This window comes from Ambystoma mexicanum, chromosome 12 (genome assembly GCF_040938575.1).
Source record: "Ambystoma mexicanum isolate Mex_15411 chromosome 12, UKY_AmexF1_1, whole genome shotgun sequence".
NCBI classification, from domain to species: domain Eukaryota; kingdom Metazoa; phylum Chordata; class Amphibia; order Caudata; family Ambystomatidae; genus Ambystoma; species Ambystoma mexicanum.
This window is the reverse complement of record NC_090936.1, coordinates 183,830,528-183,842,770: the sequence shown is the minus strand read 5'-3', so window position 1 is coordinate 183,842,770 and position 12,243 is coordinate 183,830,528.

The window sequence follows — 12,243 nt, the reverse complement described above, 5'->3', positions numbered from 1 at the left end:
ACATGCATGTGAAGACTGATATTCCCTATGTGAGCTCTGCCTCATTTTTGTTTTACAGTTGGACAGTTATTTGTTCAATATTTATATGTTGATTTCGTTAAGATGTTATTGTTTCAACCATTATTCATCTGGTGACGATGGAGAAGGAAGGATATCCTGCGACACATACATTTTGAATATTGATATGTGTTTCCTCCAATTATGACTTTGCTAGCAGTCATATTTGTCCGAAAAGGGGGGATATATGAAGGGATACGTGGGTGCTGATTCATGCAAATAACAGCATATGTCTATAGATTCCAAGGGGAGCAAAAATGGGTGGTTATTGGCAGTGTTTAAAAGCAGCCATTTCAAATGGGTGCAAATGACAGCTTTTCTCAGATGCAGCCAGTAAAATTGATGTTCATTTTAAAAATACTCAAGCAAATTGATTCCAGTTTTTTTCTCAGTTTGAAGCCAGCAAGATGGGTATTTATTTTCAAAAGCATTCCGCAAAATGTGCAGTCATTTTTAAAATGCACATGGGCACATGTGAGGACAATGTAAGGGTACAGATTAGTAGGGTAATGAGGCTAACCTGAAGGTAGGAAAGAGATGGTAAGTTACATGAAGCAGGTAAAATGCCACATTAGGCTTTACATAAAAAGAAAACAGAATGCAGAAAAAGACGGTCAATGTGCATATTTACAAATAAGGTATTTCTATCTGTGACAAACTGCATTGTGGAGATAACCTATATATAACAGAATATACTAACCAAAAGCCCTGTAACCAACTAATTGTCCCAAATTAACATTACAATGCAAATGGTAAACACAGATGAAAATTCATTCAGTTTTAGCACTTTCCTATGGAGAAGAGAAAATATGCATAGTAGGAAACTAGATGAATAGCTGACTTTTTGTACACTGAAAGATCCATTGTTCTGGCAGGAAATAAGTTGTTACATGAAGGCTCTTGTAATGTGATTGGTAGACGTCTGGGGTGTTAGAACTACGTCAGGGAAGGCTGCTTTAATTTGTGATGGACAGACAGAGGAAATTTAAGCAGCTGGAAAGGGGGGTGTAGTCAGTCAGTCGGAGATTTGCTTCCTATCAGCACACTGTAGGATGGTGTGCGTGGGGGGCTGCAGCTGGAAGAAAGCCTGAAGACAGGGCAGATTGTGAGAGTGTCGTCCTGGTTTCAGAGTGAATGAAATTCCAAAGTCTGTGTCCGTGAACTGTGTGGGGTTCGCAAAGATAAGATCCCACAGCACGAGATTAAGACCTTGCATACTCTGGTGAGTTAGGTCTTAAATGAGGAGCGCAAGAATGTATGGAATGCATTGTATTTACTGTGTATTTACAGTGTAGTGAGTTAGGCTTGAAAACAAAAATGTTATATTTTTTTTCCTCTGTTTCTGCACTGGGTAAAAAGAGCTGCACACCACATTCAAAATATTTTCCATGTTGCGATGTGTTTGTTTGACCTTATGTTTTTGAGGCACAAAGCTGTATCCACTGTTGGTAAGAGCATGTAATGGTAGTATCATGTCATGTCATATTAATATTTTTTGGTTGGGTAATCCAGGATGTAAGGTAAATAATAACAGCATTTGAAATTTCTGAAATAAGACTAGGCTGTTTATTTGTGTGACTCATTTCATGCGTCTTTGGGTCACTGTTTCAAAGGGGAAAGAATAACTGGGATTTTTTTTATGTTTACAACATGGTGGTAAAACAGTTACCACTTTTGTTACTGACAAAGGTAAATTTAGGAAACAAGGAAGAATATATGTATATGTAAAATAGAAAGTTGTGTATGTGTGAATGGGCTTTCTCTGCATGCTAAGGAGAAAGCGGTGCCCTCTAAGGCACGTAGGTTACTGATGTGAATAAATCACTAAAATGAGCTACGTGCAATAAGTGGTATTCTGTATAATCTTAGTGGGTTCCCTAAATGTGTGCCAAATCCAGGGTTTGTTTATTGTCAGCCCAAGATCTATCATAATTATAAAGAGGGAAAATGTGTCTTATTATGGGGCAGTATTGTAGAAAATACGATACCACTAAAAATTACCACTATACTGGGAAAATAAGATACCACAAAAAATTACCACCAAAGTAGGCTAACACCAAATTACCACCAGAATAAGATAGTCATCCAAAATAGGATAATACTGAATTACCACCAAATGAGGTACGGCCAATTTACTGCCAAAATACCACAGTGCTAAAATACAGCCAAATCTGGAATTTGCCCCAAAGACAAAATCTCCAACAGTCCACACACCCTCTACAACCCACCCTACCTGAAACTGGGTGACCTGATCCCCACTGTTTCCTCCCGTGGTTACTTGTAGATCCCTTGCTGACAAATTTCCAAACTTTCTCCTCCACTGTTGTTGGCTCCCTACTCCCTTATTTTGCTGCTCCCCACACCATATTCTTGCCCCTAGGATTGTAAAGCTCTCTGTTGCTTCCCAAAACTAGGTTTGCGCTCATTAAATACTCTAATAATAATAATGTATTGTCATTTATTTATTTAGTGTATTTTGTTTCCCAAAAACTTTTCACATACACAGAATATTCACACAAACAGTACACATTCCTACTAATAGCCATACATTGAACAAATCATTCCTTTAAATGTACAAATCTCATCTTAATCAAGTTTTCAATTTCATCAAATGTTAATAAGTTGATTATATCTATCTAAAAATAGCTGAAAATATCCCTAATTGAAATAACTTTCAAATCTGACAATATTCAGTTTAGCAGCTATGTGAATACAAATCCCATAAAGTGCATTGTGCAGCGCTGTATTCCTTGTACTGAGACATTATTTCCAAAAGTCACATCTCTTAATCGTATCGTACCTATATACAAACTCACCGAACTCTTTCCTGTACAAAGGCCCAAAGCTTATACATTGCGTTAGGACGTGTCTTGATGTCTCTATCTTGCCATAACTATCACATAACCGACACGTTCTGCACTCCAAGGATAAGACCTTGTCTAACACCCACTATACTTAACACAGGAAGTTGATTGACCCAAAGTAGTAATGTGAATCTTCGGACCTTTGCTGAGGGGCAAATTGTTAAATATTTTTGAGGAGTGAGATATTTATATGTATTCTCAAACACTTCCGAGTATGTTTTCAGTCTCCCTAATTTGTCATAGTTATAATTCCAATCCAAAGGTCTCATCTTAATTTTCCATTTGTAAGTTCCAGAGACTGATCGGGTGCCCAAGAAATCGTTTCTAGCATCTTATAGCACGCAGTTTCAAACAATCACTTCTTAGTGGGAGATGTTCCCATAGGTGCTAAAAGTGTACTCAAAACTGTCACAACAGCCCTTTCATTTCTATGACCTGACCCTCGAGTGACATGAGCCTTAGCTCCAATATTATGATAGGCATCGGCACGCCCAGAGAAAGGGATCCAATTCTCTGCTCTCCAGCACTACCCCTCCACTTCAAAAGCACACCTGTGAGTACCTCCAATCCGTATAACATATATGGGCAAAGGCATTGCCTGTCCAGCCGCAATATTCCACGTAGACTACACCCCGATGTCTTACTTGAGAATTTAGCGATTAATGCAGTAAGTTCACCTTTTTTCTTTTGTCCTGAACTAGAAGTTTATATCCTCCTCCAACTTCAATGTTCACACCGAAGCATCTGTAACTATCCACATATTCTAGTTTTCCTACTCATCAACCGGATTGGTGGACGTGGGACTTTTTTTACAGCTATGCTGCCTCACCTACGTTTTTGAGAGGCTAATACAGAGGTCTTTTTCGGCAGCATATTGTTCCAATGTTTTCAGAGAAAGATTTAACCCGCCACAGATGTGATCTAATAGGACAACATTGTCAGCGTACAGCAGACGACTTCTCAGTACCTGTCCAATTTTAGGTGGGTGGTTGGCCAGAGATCTCAATGCAATCAAAAGCGTTTATGGCATCCTCTGGGAGTGTATAGATTATGTCACGCAGTGAGAAACCTACAGACTTTGTGAATAAAGGTTTCTTCCTTTGATCTTCTTGTGGGCCAATTGCATCTAGGTACACATTGGAATCATGAATCCATCAAATTGTCTATCTGGGTCTCAGATTACTAGTATCAGACAGATCCATTGGTGTAAGTAGTTGCAGTGTCAGTGGATTACTTGACATGGGTGGGACCACTCTAGATGGAGTGATGTGCCTTGTGGTGGAAATGTCATCACCTGGCGACAGGGACGAAAAGGAGGTATCACGAGACGGAGGTGGAATTTGGAGAGAGTGGCAGTGCCATACGTGGCGTTATGACAGGTAACATCAGACAGAAGCAGGATCAGGAGAGCACAGTGGGGCCATGCATGGCCTTGGCAGTGCTGTCAGGCGTCGGCGAAGATCATGTCAAGAGGACTGCATCTACTGCGATACGAGATGATGGGAACAAACAGGATGGCCAGGGAATGTGTGCAATATACCCCTGTGTAGAATGCTGCTTGCAGTCATGAAGGCAGCTGGCAGTCATGCAAGCAGCAGGAGGGCGTAGCACGCAGGACACCTGGATCCACACATCACAACTGTTATGCTTCTGCAAGGAAGCAAACTGAAAAAAATAACAGGGTATACCCCATAGAATGTACAGAAGACAAGAGTGTTAAAACATGTCGTTCTTAATTTTCCATCTTCTCACTCTGCCCTCCTCTTGCCCTTCCACATCATTGAAGATGGGTTCTTCCTATACATAAGGATGTGAAGAAGTACAAAGCAATAAACTATAAACATGGACAATGCTGTGTTCTTCTTCTCCTCATAACTCCTCCTCACTACCAGGTGAATTATTTGAAGCTTCAGCTTTGCTCGCCCAGGTCTGGAAATCATCTGGAGCTACACTAATGCCGGGACTGTCGAGACTCGGGGCTAGGTAGCATTTTGGTTGTAGCCGCTGAGCTTCTATCTGGGGCTACAACCGAAAGAACCAGGGCAATAGCCCTCCCCAGCATACCCCACCCCTAGCGACGCCTATGCCAGCTACCCTCACCTATCAGTGACTACCTCCCTCAGTTTAGAGTCAAGACCCAGAAGAGGCAGTTAGACACGGAAGTGAACTCTCTGGAAAGTTGTTCATGCCCATGGGCCGCCCCTGTAATTGGATGACCATGATGACTAACAAAGAAGAAAGACTCTGAGTTCCACTTCTGATGCACGGGCAAAGTCCCAGCACATAAACAGAAATAATTATATTCAACCCACAGAATAGAAGCTCCTACCACTTAATGGGTTTAGAAATGCATCAGATGCATATTCAAAGCAAGGTACAAAAGGCGGCCATTATGGCTTTAGGATAAAGCACTGCCAATTTTGAAAAATGTCTGAGGAGGCAACATCAGCTCTATCTGTCTGCTCCATTATGTCTGTATACAAAGGACAGCGCTGCATTTACAGAGATTTAAGTCGGGGGCATAAACCGCCATTTCGAATGTGCATCATAGATAATGGGTTTTTGAATTAAAATAAACCATTCATCATAGCGAGCAACGCAGTTATCATGCGGCCTGCCTATTCTGAAATGCGACTATGACTGGAACAAATGAAATCTCCCTCCCCATAATATGTTTGCAATATGACAAGGAATGTAAAGAATGGATGCATTAGCCAGTTTACCGACATTAAAACAGGATTTACGAGTGTGTTGTCCTTGAATGTCTAACAATACCCTGCGCAGCGTTTGTCAGCGATTCATTGTTATTCGGCGAATCTTACTTGCAAAACCTCCCATTTCCAAGCCGCTGTGGATAATACAGTTAAGTTAGGACTCGCCGTTCTCCGATCGTGCAATGCATATACATTATATTCAAGAGGTATTTGGAGATGTCCCCGCTCTAAAGCAGGCACTGAGCTGTGAATTGTGTATTTGGGGCCAAATTTACGTAGTTCATTTGTAGGTAGGGTTTGCAGACGACTCCATGCGACAAGGGACTCCGCGTTCGAGTCCTGCGTTTTCATTTCTCCATCAATTGCCTCCCGGCCGCAGAGGCGTTGACCGTTGGGTCAGTTACGTTGAATGAAACGGACTGAATTCAAATGACAGTAAAAACAAAGCCCGCTTCTTGAGGAGGGTAACCATAGTAACATGGGAGTCATCTGGCAGCACTATTGCAAAGGGCAAAATGAACCCTCGACAGCACCAACTCTTAAGTGCGCAAGCGTGAAAAGGCACCGACTGTAATTTATTTATATTTTATTTTTATTTATTTAAATGTAGAAATCGTGCAGCAGACATGGGGCATCGTGGCGCTGTTACAGAGTTCTTACTTGGTTGTGCAGTTGAATATCATGACATGGTATTAGTGGTACAACAGTGGCAGGAATAGAATAGTGGCTCCGTGGTTACAGTGGAACAAGGTGAAAGCAGAACCATTAGTAGCACGTTACGGGTCAGTGGAGGCTGGATATTTAATGTATTATATGGTGACCTTTTGTGATTCTGTGATGGAGGTTTTAAATGGATTGGCTGGTTTTTAATACTGATAGTATTGTATTTAGTAGATTTAATAATGTTGTATTATGGTATTCACTGATTTAATGATTTGAAAGTGATGTTATTTTAATTCTTTTTAAATCATTGGTCCTTTTTTTTTAATTATAAAGCTCTATTTGTTGTCTGATGTAATGATGTGGAATTGATGTTGATAACTATTGTGTATAAAGTCATTTATGTGGCTGTATATATGCAAATAAAAATAAAAAAAATAAAACAAGATGTACAGATCATGAGACTGGGAGAGAAATCACCAGAAACAAAATGACCAGAAACAATGATGAATACATGTTCTCATACTATACACCCAGAATCTGTGACAAGACCCCATTGCGCATTAGGCTAGCCCCCTGCACCCGGCGCTGATGGGAGAATTACGTTTCTCCTCTTTAAAGAGCACATTGTCAGCAAATGCCATGTAACCGCAGCAGAGACCCCCTTCTGCTGCACATTATCTCCTACCCCTCCTCACTATACTATCATTCCCCTGCCCCAGGGTAGAGCTAGGTCCTATGTAGGTGGGCCAGAGCCAGTGCTTAATTTGTGCCGGGTGTTTTCCGGTGCCCACGGCTGAGCACCGGCACTTCTGTTGCTATATTTTCATCACCCTATTCATCTGCTGAAACTCAGTCAGCTAAAGCCCAGTGAGAGATTACATTTCCTTAATCTCTAACACTTTAACATAATTTACAAACATTGTAACCGTCTAGTCATTTTGCATCCCACCATGGGTACGAACCCCCAACCTTTCAGTTACCACACACGTGCATTAACTCATCATGCCACAGAGACAGGCTGTGAAATTGTTATAAAGCAAAGCCTGTGATAGCAATTAAAGCAAAGACTCTTTTTTTTCTTTTTTTTTTGTTTTGAACATGCTTGCATTTACAAGCAAATCTGTACAGTTTATATCTGAAAGTGTTGGAAAGTATTTATTATTATATTTACTGTATAATTCTGCAAGCAACTGAGATGTGGGCGTATGGAGAGAGGGGTTGGAGTAGATCTCGTGCTACTTTTATGTTTGTTTGTGGCCATTCCATTTTTTGATTAGTAAAATCTGGTCAACCTTTATCATTTCTGATGGGGCTGTGATTAGTCACCAAGCAACTCATTTCAGCAGAGTTGATTGTGCTGGGGCAGAGTCCTACTACTCTGTTCTTGGAAGGGCACGTGTCTGGTGTCTCCTAGGCTGCCGAGGTTCTGCTTTCAGAAAAGCTGCTCGCTATTGGCTCAAACTGCTGGGACATTTAGGGAGGAGTCAGTACTTCAGTGCCATTTCCCTGAAGGACCAGACTGTTCTCACCAAGCAAGAGAGGCGTTTGCTTCAGTCCAGTCCACTAATAGCCCAGTTGCACGGGAGAAAGCTGATTGAGGTCTCCCCTCACTGCATAATCAGCTGCAGTCTTCTGTAAGCAGGTGAGAAGTCAGATATGTCCTGATCAGTATTTGTATTTTGTTTATATGTAAAGCGCAAAACCAGGCCCACAGGCAACCGGGCGCATAATCTTACAGAGAATGATACAGTAAACAGTAAATTTACAGTAAATTTACAATACTAGAGAGAATACAGATACAGTATATACACAGATTATATTACAGAAGGCAGGCAGATCTTAGCTAGGCGCCTCACTGAATGTGAGAGAATAGCCATATTTTGGCGTTGTTCTTGAAGGTTTGGAAGGACGGTTCAGCTCTGATGAGGGTGGGTAGAGTGTTCCAAAGTTTGGAGGCTAAGACTGGAAAGCTCACGCCTCCCGCTTTTTGCAGTTTGAATCTGGGCAGGGCAAGACTGTGAGTTTGTGCCGATCTTATGGGATGAGCGGAGGTGTGGGGTGTGAGGCGGGAGGAGAGGTAGGGTGGGGCATTATTGTTCAGGCATTTGTGGGTCAAGGCTAGTGTCTTCAGGGCAATTCTTTGTTTTATCGGGAGCCAGTGTAGGTTAGATCTGACAGAGGAGATGTGGTCATGTCTAGGGATGTTTAAGGCTGCCCTTATGGCATTATTTTGAATGGTTTGCAATTTATTAAGGTTGGACTGACTAGTCCCGAGGTAGAGGGCGCTACAGTAGTCGATTTTAGCAATAATCAATGTTCTAGCGAGGGTGATGCAATTCATAGGGTTTAGGAAGGGTCTGCAGGCGGTGATAAGTTTGCAGGTATAGGCAGAAGCCGACCTTACTGCATTAGTTTGTCTGTTCAATGAGAGCGTGGAATCAAGGTAAACGCCTAAAGTTTTGGTATCTTTAGAGACCTTGATGTCATTGCCGTCAATGATGAAAGACTTGTAGGTTTGATCCAATTTGTTGAGGCGATGGCTGGATCCAAGTAGTAAGAGCTCAGTCTTATCATCATTAAGGCAGAGTTCATGCTGTGCCACCCAGGCCTGGATGACCAAATAGACATCATTCAGTGCTTTGGTGTCTATGGTGTGATCCCCATGATAGGAATGAGTATCTGGGTGTCGTCCGCGTAATTTGTGTAGGAGACACCCAGATAGTCGAGCACATCGAAAAGGGGCTTGGTGAATACGTTATACAACGTAGGGGACACACAAGAGCCTTGGGGAACGCCACAGTGGATGGGGGAGGTCCGCAGATGCTGTGGGTGAGAATACCCTCATGCATCTGTTGCTCAGGAAAGAATGGATCCATGCATTGGCAGAATCGGAGAAGTGAGCCGTGGATTTAAGGTGTTGGCAGAGTATCTGGTGATTGACCAACTCGAAGGCTGCCGAAAGGTCAAGGAGAAGGAGTAGAGCTAACTTCCCGTTATCCTTTAGTGTCTCCAACTGAGTTTTCAGATCAATCAGGGCTGATTCAGTGCCGTGTTTAGGATGGAAGCCTGATTGTCTTAGCCCCAGGAGATTGTTGGATTCAAGGTATTCTTGAATCTGCAGGTAGGCTGCACGGTCCAAGATCTTGAGCAGGAAAGGGACAGTCGTGATGGGTCTAAAATTGGTTGGGATGTTAGGGTCAAGGGAGGGTTTTTTCAGAAGAGGGATAACCCATGCATCCTTTAGGTTGTCTGGGACTATACCCGACTTGAAGGAAGCATTTATGAATGCGGTGATGAATGGGGCTAAGTCATGCGATGCTTCCTTGATGATAGCAGCTGGGCAAGGGTCACCTTGACAGTTGGACGGTTTAAGGTTATTTATAATTTCTTCTACTTCAGAGGTGGTAAGCGGGGAGAAGGAGAAAGGTTTATGAGAGGGATTGGCTTGAGGCGTACTGGGAGACGGTGAGGTCAGTGGTTGGTCCAATTGTAGGGCTTTTTGTTTGTCGCGGATTTTGGTTTGGAGGGTGGCAATTTTGCTTCGGAGTGCTGTCTGTATGTTCGTGCACCAGGTACTATCTTTGGTACACGGGTCGGGGGGGGTGCAGGGGTCTCGAGTTCCTTAAGAATGTTGAATAATTCCTTGGTATTCGACTTGGCTGAGGTAATACGGTTGTTGTAGGTGTCCTTTTTGGCTTGGAGGATGGCTACTTTATAATTAAGGGTGGCTAGTAGAAGACCATCCTTATGAGTGTCAGAGGGGTGGCTTCTCCAGCGTGACTCTGCAGTGCGTTTCTCTTTACGTAGTACTCTGAGTTGGGAAGTGAACCACGAGTTGAGGTGAGCTTGCTGTTTGGATTTCCTGAATTTAAGTGGGGCAATAGAGTTGATGGCTGAAAGCACTGACTGGTTGTATGTGTCAGCTAAGGTGTTTGGGTCCAAGCACGTGTCAAGAGGTTTGTTAAGGGCAGGCAAGATGAGGGGAAGTAGTTTTTTCCCTGGTTATGTTTTTTTTATTTCTAGTGAGCGTGGCTGGGGCAACAGGAGGCGAGGGTAGGGAGGTTGCGTCAATGCTAAATGTGATGATGTGGTGATCAGACCAGATACAAGGGGTATTAGAGAGAATGCTAATATTGCAGTTGGTGTCACTGAGCCAGTCGAGGGACCGTCCTTTGATGTGAGTAGGTTCCTGTAAGTGATGTGAGAAACCTAGCTCTGTTAGGGTGTTGGCAAGGTCGAGGGCCGCAGAATCATTAGGGTCTTGGTGGCCTAGATTAAGGTCCCCAAGAATAATAGTTTGGGAGTTGGATTTAGCTTTGCCGAGTACTAGTGTAGAAATGTCATCCACAAAGGATGTGGGTGGACCGGGTGGTCTGTAAATTAGGTGGATATTGATAGTTTGGTTGGCAGTAAGTTGGAGTTTGACAGACAGTAACTCTGCAGATTCCATCTTGATACTGGGGACGGTTCTAAGTCCTAGCATATTTCTAAAGATAAATGCAACTCCTCCACCTCTTGAAGGCGGTCACATCTAGCGATGGAGTAGTCTATGGGGATTGCCAGTGAAAGTGCAGAGCCTGATGCAGCGTGTAGCCAGGTCTCTGAGATGGCGATAAAGTCAAGTTCCTGGGTCTTGATCAGGTCAGCAATGTCTAAGGCGTGTGCCGCTAGGGACCTTGCGTTGATCAGGGCGGCCTTGATAGAGCTGTTGCTGCTTTTAGCCAGGAGGTTAGGCTGATGGCAATGTGGCGCAAGTGAGGTGGACGTAGGTAAGGGCGGATTGATCATTAGGGTTTTTGGTAGTGGGCTTGAGTGCATAGGGTGACCCTTCTTACCCAAGAGTCTAGAGCCTAGTCTTACATTTCTTAGGGCAGTAGAGCAAGGTTGGTTGGTAGTGGGTTTTTTGGCGAAGTGGTCAAGCCATAAGGCTGGAGCATTAAGGTAGATGTTGTGGTTCTGAGGTGCCAAGGTTGACAGTGTGTAGGCAGGGCTGCAGGTGGGAGTCATGGCTGTGGTGTGCAAGGTACTGAATGCCATTAAGTAGGTTGAAGCAAGGTAGAGCGTCCAAGTAGAAGGACACACTAGAGGTAGTACTTGTAAAAGTGTGAATAATGGCCTTAGGGGGGGGGCAGGCGAGGTAACATGTTACCAGTGTTAGGGTAGTCAGTGAACCTATAAGTGGTAGGGCGCATAAAAGTAGGGCAATACCAGTAGGCAGAGCCTCTCAACGTTTCTAGCAGAGTAGCCTACTTGGCCTGGTGTTTTTGGGTTGACTAGGCTGTGTGCGTCAGTGAAGTGTCAGCAACATGTATTTATTTGCCAAGTCCCATTTCGGCACGTCTGCGCCATTGTTCGGTATACTTTCCAAACTTCCCTCAGAGATGAGATGTTAGAATTGGCACTTCTCCCAAAAGCGTGTGTGTGCGTCTGATCATCTTCCCCACCATGTAAGAGAGTCATGTGGGCCAGATCAGTGGGGTCTTCTTCTCACATTGCAGTGACCTGTCTGTATCCTGAAGATTGAGGGTTTGAATAAATCCAGCAGAAAACTAGTCACCAGTTCCTCCAAGGCAGATAAAATAAGTAATGTTGTCTAACAAAAACAGCAATAATATGAGCACTGATAAACAATTGTGTGTGGGAGGGGTCGGAGTTGGTCCTATAGCTCATCACGTTAATGCATAAACGTACTGTTGGTGGTTCTGATCTCTGTAGAGTTGAATGAGCCACTTAAACATTTGAAGCTGATACACTGAGTACAAATACATTTTGAATTTGACATTTCCTGGATTTCCTCATTATAAAAAAGGACTACAAGTCCCAGAATGCAACAAGAAACAGGACTATACTAACATCAGCCAAATGGGATGCGACATGCTGTCATTTATTACTCTTAAATATATCTAAAATAATATATATACACAGAGTGTATCGTAAATTGGTTG